The sequence below is a fragment of the Centroberyx gerrardi genome, chromosome 16, assembly GCF_048128805.1.
Source record: "Centroberyx gerrardi isolate f3 chromosome 16, fCenGer3.hap1.cur.20231027, whole genome shotgun sequence".
Taxonomy (NCBI): Eukaryota; Metazoa; Chordata; class Actinopteri; order Beryciformes; family Berycidae; genus Centroberyx; species Centroberyx gerrardi.
The window spans coordinates 23,505,095-23,516,036 of NC_136012.1; positions in this window are offsets into that span (position 1 = coordinate 23,505,095).

A 10,942-nucleotide genomic window follows, 5' to 3' on the forward strand; every position below is an offset into this window, starting at 1 on the left:
CATCCATCTATCTATCTATCCATCCATCTATCCATCCATCTATCGATCCATTCTTTCTCTCCCTCCCTACCATCTCAGCACAAACGGCTCATATTGCTAGCAGTGTCTCAAAACACAAGAATACAGAAATCAATGTGGGCCGTCCTGCTGCCTCGGTGGAACCTGTCGCCCCATACAGTAATGACTCTCTCGTCATTCATGGTGCTTACAGGAGAAACCACAGAGCAGGAGAACATCCTGTCAGCGCTGCCATTTTTCATGTAGACTTCGCAGACAGAGACTGAACGTCTGGCATTACTATTGATAAGCATCAGAGCCGAGCGCTGAATGTTCAAATGCCACGGCTCCTACGCAGGTCTGGAGAATAATGGGGAGTGAATTTGATTATTTCCAGGTTTTGAAGAGGGGCAGCATGGTGGTTAGCATTGGCAGACTGGAGTTTTAGTTACAGAAACATTTCTTGGAGGCAGAAATAATCTGACTGGCTGAGTTAAACTTCAATGGGAAGAAACAAGAAAACAGTTTTTTGGGGCCCAAGTTAGCTAACTGGCAAAGAAGGAACTCTGGTCAAAATCTAAATAAAATATAAATGACAATTACTTATTTTTTCATTCATTTATGATCATGATATTCATTATGTTGGACGGTCAGGCTAGCTAGCTAGCTTACCAAGATAGCTACAGCATAAACTAGTATTGCTAGAACTTGGAAGGTCAGCTAGGCTGACTAACCTTGATAACTTTGTATGGCAGTTTAACATTATTTTTCAGTCTAACATTATTTTGGCTCCACCCACTGAGGTTTAACTCAACCAATGAGATTGTTTCTGCCACAGAGCAGCTCTGCCCCTGAGGAATATTTGTAGAACTAAAACTCCAATCTGCTTAGCGATGTTGCCTCAGCCAGGAGAACCTGGGTTCGATTCCAGCGCTGGGTCTTTTTGGCGTTTGCATGTTTTGGCACACGGCGGCTTTCCTCCGGGCGCTCCGGTTTCCTGCCACACTCCAAAGACACGCAGGTCAGCTGGATTGGAGAGTCTAAATTTACCACAGGTATGAATGTGTGTGTGTGTGTCTGTCTATCAGTGTTAGCCCTGTGATGAACTGGCAACCTGGCCAGTGTGTTTCTCTGCCTTTTGCCCAATGCATGCTGGGATAGGCTCCAGCCCTTGAGACCCTGAAAAGGATTAAGGGGTTAGAGACGAATGAAAGCTGTTGAAGAGTTGAGAAGCTGCACAAATAAATATCTGGAAAAGCATGAAAAAATTTTATTCAGTCCCAGTACACACATATGAAAACACATTTTATGTAGTCCCACTGTCACATCATATTATGATATGCTGTTGTAAAGAATAATCTTGAGCGAAGTCATATGGCCTAGTTGACTCTTATATATTGCCCAGCTACAATCAATGCACATATTGAACACCAACACAAAAGCCTCATATTCAATCAAGACATTAAGGTCTGGAAACGTATAGCATTTTTGTAATGGGAAATGCGTAGGAAGCATGAAACTCAATAAATGACTCATTCCCTTGTGTGTTTTCACACGCTGCGTTCTGCTGCTTTTCATCGACCCTGAAGGATCCCATTTGATCACTATCCAAGCCGTAAATATAGCTGAGGGCCATGCTTTGCGATGCTTTGAATTCAAAATTCCTTTAAGTAAACAACCACCCATGGATTCACTTACAAACTTGACTCAGAACAAGCGTAGTGTGCATGCACAGGAGAGGCTGACCCTTCATTTCAACTGCCTGCATTAGGAGAGTATGGTAACCTGTGATTAAAAGGTCACATCTTACCTCCACGACCCGCTGAGCAGAATGATAGTTTATAATGCAAGTCATGAAATGGTTTAAGCAATTTATCATGAGGTATATCATTGGACATATAGTCTATTGATATGCGTGAATTAGATATATGTTTGTTAGCACTGTATTCTTCACAGCTTATAATATATGAATGGTTCATTATATCCATTTTGGCAAAAAATGTTTTTAAAAATAATATAAAATAAAACGGTTATCACTGTCATCTAATGCCCAATTTCTCCATGGGAATCATTAAAGTTTAATTTTATCTTATCTTAGAATGTTCATGTGCATTGTAAGACAATGTCTTTAATTTAGTAATAACTTCAATAATAATCCATAATGAGCTGACTTTCACATCACCATTTTATCAGGGTAGGTGTCACATTTTAAAATACTGGCTAAGTCCTTTTACACTGGGACTCTTCATATGTTACTGGTAGATGCTGAAAGTGAATTGCACTCTTCAGCGTTACTGCCCAGTTGGCCAGGTTGCTGTCGGCCAGCTGGTGACAGTCATGAAAACCACGAGCTGACATTCACCTCCCTTCTGAACCCCTAATTGGCTATTAGGCCTAACTGGGTTCCAGGGGCCACAGTCGCTTCCCTCTCACATCACTTCTGACCTCTGATTGGTCAGCTCACCTCCATGGTGTCTGTTCCTCCCGTTTGACTCTGACAAGTGCTCACATCAGGGGTCCACTGATGCTGGTCAATACCTTGAACCATGCAGGGATAAGTGGGGAAACCTGTCCAATCTCACTTGTTTTCATTGTTTTCTATTGTTATTTTTTTCTTGCTCTTTCTTGTTGAATGGGCAAATATGGATGGCTGTCAGTGCATTCTTGTTTGGTGACATAAGGCAGCTGTGTGGAATGGCACTGCTTGTTAGGCATTTTGTCAAAATATAATAGAATTTCCCTCTAAATGAGATAAAATATAATAAAACCTTTTAATATAATAAATTCCCACATTATGTAACATCACATTCTTACTTTAACTGGCCATTATTATTTTATAACAGGGTTAACAGATTTTTAACTGATGATGTAATAATAATACTATTGACTAACAATGTGTAACTTGTAAGAATAAGAACAATGTAATAACTTGATTTATTATGTTATTAAACAATATGATTATTATCACCAATATGCAGCTGTTATGATGTAATAATGACCAGATAATGCAATAATGTGATATTATTACATTATCCAGCAACTATTTACATAAACAGGTTTTACTACATTTTCAACTTTTTTATAACATTTTTTACATTTTTACCTCGCCAAGGAGGTTAATTTTTCAGTGCCGTTTGTTTGTTTGTTTGTCTGTTAGCAGGATTACAGAAAAACTACTGACCTGATTTTCATGAAACTTCGTGGAAGGGTGTAGCATGGGCCAAGGAAGAACCCATTAAATTTTGGAGCGGATCCGGATCCGACTCACGAACAAGCAATAATAGCACGAACCTTGGCGGAGTTCTGCGCTCTCCGAGTGCCCTTCTAGTTTTACAAGTTACAAGCCTTTTTGTGAGAAGCCACGGCCACCACCATGCCCCCCTTTGGCCAATCGGTGCGAAAAGTTAATCACTTCGTCTTTGCCCCATGACCAATCTTTCCACAAAGTTTTGTACAAATCCATTGCTAACTTTTTGAGATATCCTGCTAACAGTCAAACAGCGAAACGGGGCTAAAACATAACTCCCCTCCAACTCTATTGGCGCAGGTAATAAAACAAAGGATAAAAAGTGATGAAGGTGTTCTTTTTTTAATGGCAGGATTTCATTGAAGGCCCAGATCTAAAATGTATGTCCCACTACTGGATATGAGTATAGATTTCAGGATGAACAAAAGGTAAAATCACAGGTCAGAACATCAGAGAGTTCTTTCATGTTCATCAGGGCAGAAAGGCAGCCTGGTTCACCAGCTCAGTTCACATGGAGCGACTCTACAGACAGCCGGCTGTCACTGGTTCTTAGTACAACCCACAATATTCATCTGGGTCTCTTTCTTTATAACATAAAGCTGGCATTAGTTCTGCTACTATTTCTGTTTTCTCCCTGGACACCAAAACCATTGCAGTCGGGTTTAATTGTGAGCTTATTATCTGAGTTGTAGTTTGTGGCTTTTCAGCTGGATTGTAGTAGATTGGGCTCAAAAGGATTCACCACCAACTAATGAGCAAAAATATGAACCACTTAATGGGAAATATATTTAATCCATAGATGCTCTGATAATTAAACATGTATGACCCACCTTTAAACATATTTTTTAATCCCTCATCGATCCTTTCTGCTGGAAAAGTCACCTGCAGCGGGTGGAAAAGAAAAATCCATCCAACAAGTAAAAACACCTAAAACGTGATACCTCCATTTCAGTACTGCAGATTTAATATGGTACAACAATTTTGCAACAATTAAATGACCAGAAATAAGTCTCAGTTAAGCTTGATTTCAGCAACGTTGATTTCATCTCCAGTTTCATTGAAAGGGTTTGCATAATCAATATTCAACATGTAAGGTTGAATGAAAGGTTTAAATTAAAGGTAAGGTACAGCTGAAATTGCTTCTGAACCAAATCCTCATTATGCACCAATTTTATACTTCAAAAGCTTCACTTACAGACGGTCAATAATTCATCATTAACAGCGAGCTGTGACAGAGCACATCTGAATTTCATACACTTATCAAATTTATATAATGCACATAAATTTAAAAAAGTGCCGACTCAATGCACAATAGGGAGAGTAAAAGTTTGTTTAAAAGGTCATGGGGCTGCAGCTGGTTTTGTATGCACATAGTGATTTGAATATGCTGAAAATACTCCTGGAGTGATATACTTGTAGAGTAATGTGTGTAGTCTACTGTCTATTGAACTGAATGTGAGGTCCTGTAGTCTATGTAACCTGTGCAGCATGTACATGTTTTATTAAATTAGTCAGCGATGTGTTTCCACGCCTCTGTCGCCAAGACTAATTGTACTTGGCACATAGAGTCACTTTGATTCTTATGAGTCTGTGGATTGATGAATAAGGTTATGATTACCATACACAACACCCTACATTTGTTCCTTTCATTATCATTGACATTCCCAATCCTGTCTTTTCAGCGATGTATTAGTCACTGTTGTGTGTGCGGTGGAGTGCTGGGGAGGCGGCACCGTGGCGGGGGAGGCAGGCAGGATGAACACGCTGGCTCTGGACCGCCTGGAGGCAGCAGCAGAGGGGAGGACGAGGACTAAACTTAACTCCGTCTTAAACAACACCTCCCACCCCCTCTGTGGTGAGCCGATGCAGCTACAGACCACCTTCAGCCTCCGCCTCAGCACCCCAAGGTGCACCGCGGAGCGCTTTAGGTGCTCTTTTGTACTGACAGCTATCAGACTGCACGGTGCTTCATGTCCACACGGCCTCAGCCTGAGCCAAACGGGGGGGGAGAGCCGCCTGCACTGTCAACACAAACTTTGTGAAGTGGATACCTTTGCATTTCACTCTGGGCTGATCTATACTGCATTTGTTTGCAGAGTTTATGTTTCAGTATACTGTATATACATTATGTACAGTACTAGTCAAAAGTTTGGACGTACCTGATTGATGTTCTTCATTATCTTAAAGCCATTTTGATCAAAAGGCTTCTGCTTAAATGCTTGAAATTTGCTTCTTAGACAAATATAAATAGTGAAGTTGATGCCTGTGTATGAATTTCTTTCCAAAGCTTTTGCCTTTCCATCAAGGCAAAGCATGACTACTTTAAAGAATCTAAAATATAAGGTAGTTTTGATTTGTTTAACACTTTTTTGGTCACTGCATAATTCCGTTTCTGTTATTTCATAGTTTGATGTCTTCGCTATTATTCTAAAATGTGGGAAATATAATAAAATTTTAAAAAATGTGTTGTGTCCAAACTTTTGACTGGTGTACACATGTACGCATGATACCTCCATCCACAAATATGTTCAGATTATGTCCAGGATAATGAGAACAGACGTCAAACAGACAGGCAGTAATGCACATATCCAAATCTGTATGTTCTGTTATCAACATCTATAAAGTTTTTTTTACAATGTATGGCTCCCTGTAGATCTGTTAATGTGAATACAAGCACAATTTTGCACATCATAGATGTACATCATATAATGTAATATTCATATATTGTCTTCATATTCTCATATTCCTCTCATTTGTTATGTGTACATTTTTTTTTTTTGAATTCTCACTTATTTATATATTTTTTTGTCTCAGTAAGTTTCACTGCTACTACTGCTGCTATTTTGCTCACCCTCTTAATGCTGCAGTCCAAACTTTTTTCATACCTTTATCCATACATTTCTACTGATTATGTTCTAGTGTTGAAATTGTCGGTTGAGTATGTTTCAACTCCCATTTGCACTATACTTTATATTCTATTTTTTCCTCGCTGTATCATTCTACTATCTGCAATGGCCCAGTGAGGATCACAAAAGTTTTATCTTATCTAATAAAATATAATATGATCACATAATAGCCGTTAATGAAAACCAGATTTTGTCTAGGGATGATCAGTTATTAATGAGTACTGTAATCCTTATCGGTCTGCTGCACAGGTGTCATGTGACCACTGACACAGGAAGTGGAGGAGGAGGAGTCGTGACAGCTTCCTGAGGAGAACCCGCCCATTTCCCCTGGAGAGCAGCCAATCAGCTCCTTCATATTAGTATTCCTGTCTCCTGCCCAGTGTCATTTCCACCAGCTGCCGACCAGATATCCAAATAGACGTGTGCATTTAAATGGTGTCTACTTGAGTTATCGTGAGCCATTAGAATCTGGACGGCCCGTTTCACACAACATTAAGCCAAATTCAGAAAACGTCACATGTGCAGCATGATCATCAGATTCAGTTATGTTTGATATTCTAGTGCGAGTTCCTGAAATGCTGAAGATAGGTTTAACTTAACCTGTAATGACACTAACAACTTCAGTTTCCATATACCATATTACTACAGCCTGAATCCAGCATCTTTACACACAGTCCTCTGAGCACTGCAAAAAACTAAATAGACAGAAAATAATACCATATAGCATGTGAAGTTGTTTGAAGGATATTTTCTTATTTATTATAGCAGTCAAGTCTCCAGTCATCTAAAACTGTTTGATGACCTATTGGCTTGTTTAGTTTATTGATAGTATATACAGTGGCTTGTTCATCTGTGAATGCTTTATGAGTTGTTTTCACTGTGTGAGTCATGTCAAAACTAGAGATTATAACTAAATTGATGAGCTGTATTAAAGAATATTTTTATTGTGGTCTTCTGTCACTTCAGTTGTAATGAAATTTACCCCCTGAAGCTAATATAACTATGTCCCTAATTTCATCCATCTATCTATCTATCTATCTATCTATCTATCTATCTATCTATCTATCTATCTAATTATAGAGGACTGAGGAAGCTCTGAGCCTGACAAATAGATCAGAATGAAAATATTTAACATAAACAGCTTTTTTTCTGTTACTTAAACCTGAAAAAAATGAATCAGCATGTAGCAGTGGATCTCCACACCTGGTGGAATTCGTTTGGTGTTGTTAAATGTTAAGTTACGGCAAAGACAAAACACCAGCAGGCTAGGCGCTATAAGCATAACACGCTTGTGAAGCCTGCATGTTAGAACAGAAACCATGTGAATCCCTGTCTCGTTGTCTCCTTTGGACTGTGCAGAGGGATAAAGGGAAGAGGGGGCGGTTATTGTTTAGTTTGAGAGCAGCCTCGCGGCAAAATAGAAGCTTTGGAGCACGCCACGATGTTTTGCAGCCATAATAACGGATACCAGGTGGAACCCCGCTCTCTCTCAGCAGTCCTCCTGTTGAGCACTCTCAGAATTAAAAGAAAATAAACATTTAGGAATAAAAAAAAAAAAGTGTTACTGTAGCTGTTATAGCACTCAACACCCTGCAGCTCTTAGCACAATGGGAAAACATTATTAAACATAATTACAATTGTTCATGAAGCTGCATTTATTTCTTTAATTCTTGATGACACAATTGCCGATCACAGAAAAAATTAAATGGTGAGATGTCCACAGGAGAAATTATGTTTGATGCAATTGATACTGAAATTGGAAAGTTGAAGAATTAATCAAAATGTTGCAGTGTCTGATCTTATAGGAGCTTGCACAGGTTACATTTAGAGACTGAAGAGACAAGAGACAAGAGCTCCCAACATCAATATTAGATTGGCTGATTTGGTCTGGAATTAAAGAAAGTATTCTCCTGCAGACTGTAAGGCTTCACACCTGTTAAAGTAGTTTCATATTTTTGTTTGTTCTCATATTTCTCTTTAGTGCCACAATAAGGCTGCATCTGCATGAGCATTTGTGATATGTCAAAAAAACTGACAATATTCCATGTATTTAAATGAGATCTATGCAGTGATGGATGACATGGTGCATGAAAATATCGTCAAACATCAAAGTTGAAACTAGTTGAACTTTTTGACGGAGCGGAGGTAAACACCATCCGCTAAAGGACTTCATCAACCAATGAAATGTGCACAGACTGCTTCAAAAGGTTTCGAGAGAGAGCCTAGGTGGCTTCAGCGCACACTTGTCTGTGAATGTGACGGAGGCCAAATGTCCCATGTGAACGACACTTAAATCCACTGGAACGAACAGCATGTTTCTCCTCCAGCTTCACTCATTACCAGTCAATAGGTTGCAGCTGTTTAAATAGGGTATATTGACAGAAGTGATGTGACTCTTCAATTTCTAATCAAATAATAGAACGGATGAAAAAGCAATGAAGTGACAGCTAATGGAACACGTCTGAAGCCTTTTAGTGTGCAGTGGAATACTTTTAGTGCTGTATGGATGATTGGTCCTCACATTGCTTATTTAAAATGAGTAACATTAATAGCTGTTTGTTTCAGAATTTTTCAAGTTTGTGATGAAATTTTAACATTAAACTGAGAAATTTTGTAGCTCCTAATGTTAAGTGGTTTCCATGGGAGCAAAGATCCTTGACTGTAAAAGCTGGGTCTCAAGGTGAGTGCATGTGTGTGTGTGTGTGTGTGTGTGTGTGTGTGTGTGTGTGTGTGTGTGTGTGTGGACATTTGGGTGACCCTAATCAAAATTTGAATTACCTATACTGCTGCCCACCTGCTTCTACAACCCATACCCTGAGGCCAAATAGTCATAAATGCAACTCACTGCTGTAACTCAGCTCTATAATGTCAGTAATAATCTAATTAACAGAGTATAGGACTCCCAGATGAAGGACAGGATCCTACAGTTTGTCATAAACAGATTTTTAAGCTCTTATTCTAAAGACATTTTGAGATACCATCTGGAACAGTGATCAAGAAAAAAAACATTTCTTGAATATCGTCATTACTAGAGTTTCATAAGAAAGAGCTGATGGCATACTTATTATTTTAGGGTTGATTATAACCTTTAAATTTTTCAGCATTTCACATCCCACAATGGCTACTTGGACCTGTGTAGCTCGATATTTGACTTAATTAGCTTGGGCTGCCTGTGGTGTGTTTATGTGAGGGAGAGAAACTTTATCCCAATGCACCAGTACTGTTCTGTACCTGTAACCTAAATTTGGAAACAGATCTACCCACAGAATTTGAATGGATAGAACAGTCTTTCCACTGTTTTTATGGTATTTTGGCTGGTACACCAAAAAATGGCGTCTATGGTTGGTTTCTACGGTGACAACGGAAGTTTGGCCATTAAGGCCGTAAAGTGTGTCACATCGACTAGGGGTTAGCTTTGTAATGTTACAAGACGAACGTTTAATGAATAAAATGTGACGACTTACCAACAGTAATACAGCGTGATTAAACCCAACCGGTCCAGAAAATCCTTGAGTAGCCCCCCGCTGAGAGCAAAGCGACGGAGATAGGGCAACGCCAGTTTTCCACTGCTTGGTCCTTGCTGCGACTTGCCGTAAGTCGGTTTATACGGAAGCTAGGCCAGCAGTACCATGGAAGTTTTATGTAGGAACGGTACACATAAAAATGGCCGCCGCTCTGACCATCCAGGAGCGTTGATTAGAATGGGAAAGACGGTTCTATCCATTCAAATTCTGTGGATCTACCTCATCAAATTATCCACTTTTGCCTGTAACATTACTGAACTGGCCTACACCCACACAACAATAGTCTTTTTCAGGTATCTTGAGCTAGGTTGTTATATATTTAGCCATTATCTGTGCTCAACCAGTTCTCCAATGGACCTCCATGATGGTGCCAGACATGGCTATGTTACTAGATTTGTGACACAACTGCAAAGCCTCAGTTATAGTTATGGGACAGTATAGTAGCACCTTTTGGACTTCCATTGGAATACTGAGTGAGTGCGGTCTTGCAACTCTCTGAAATGCAGATTAAGCCTAGGCTACGTGTTGTGGACATGAATTATATGAACTTTACATTCCTCCATCACAAATTGAATTAAGTGACAATAACATGAATTGGACAACCCTAACCCCTAACCCTAACCCATTTTCAAGTTTGTCACATGAGGTGAGGTAATGAGGCAAGCAACCCTAAACCTAACCCTAACAACTTTGGTTCATCTTAGGATAAGGTTTTGGTCATGACTAAATAAAAAAAACACTTTGGCTAAATATTAAAACTTAACTCACAGTAGAAAACCTATAGATGGTTCCATTCCATTGAGGTGTTCCAGTGCCATTCCAATAAGCCAGCATGCACAATACCAGGGCCCCGGCACTGGAACACCTAAATGGAATGGAACCGTCATCAATGGTATCAGTTACACCTCTGTTTACCCTGCTATGACACGTCAAAATGGCTGCTGTGAAAAAGGTCTACTGGGCTGAGCTGGGAATTGAACCCAGCTAGTTGGAGTTGAAGGCAGATGTGGAAAAAAAGCATATCGGTCTTTACTGGTGCTGCTAAGTGTGACCATTATACTGTATGTGCAAATTACACAGAAAGGGAGAGTGTGTAAAAGAGCCCATTAGTTCTTATGAAGTGTTTTCTTTGCATTTAGCTCAGTCTGTCCAGCTGACAGCCCCCCATGGCAATAGCTTGCATGTGTTTTTTTTTTTCCTCCAGTTTGTTTGTTTTTGCTGGCTAAAGGAGAACGCTCATGCTTCATTAGCAGAATGCTTAGAAAACT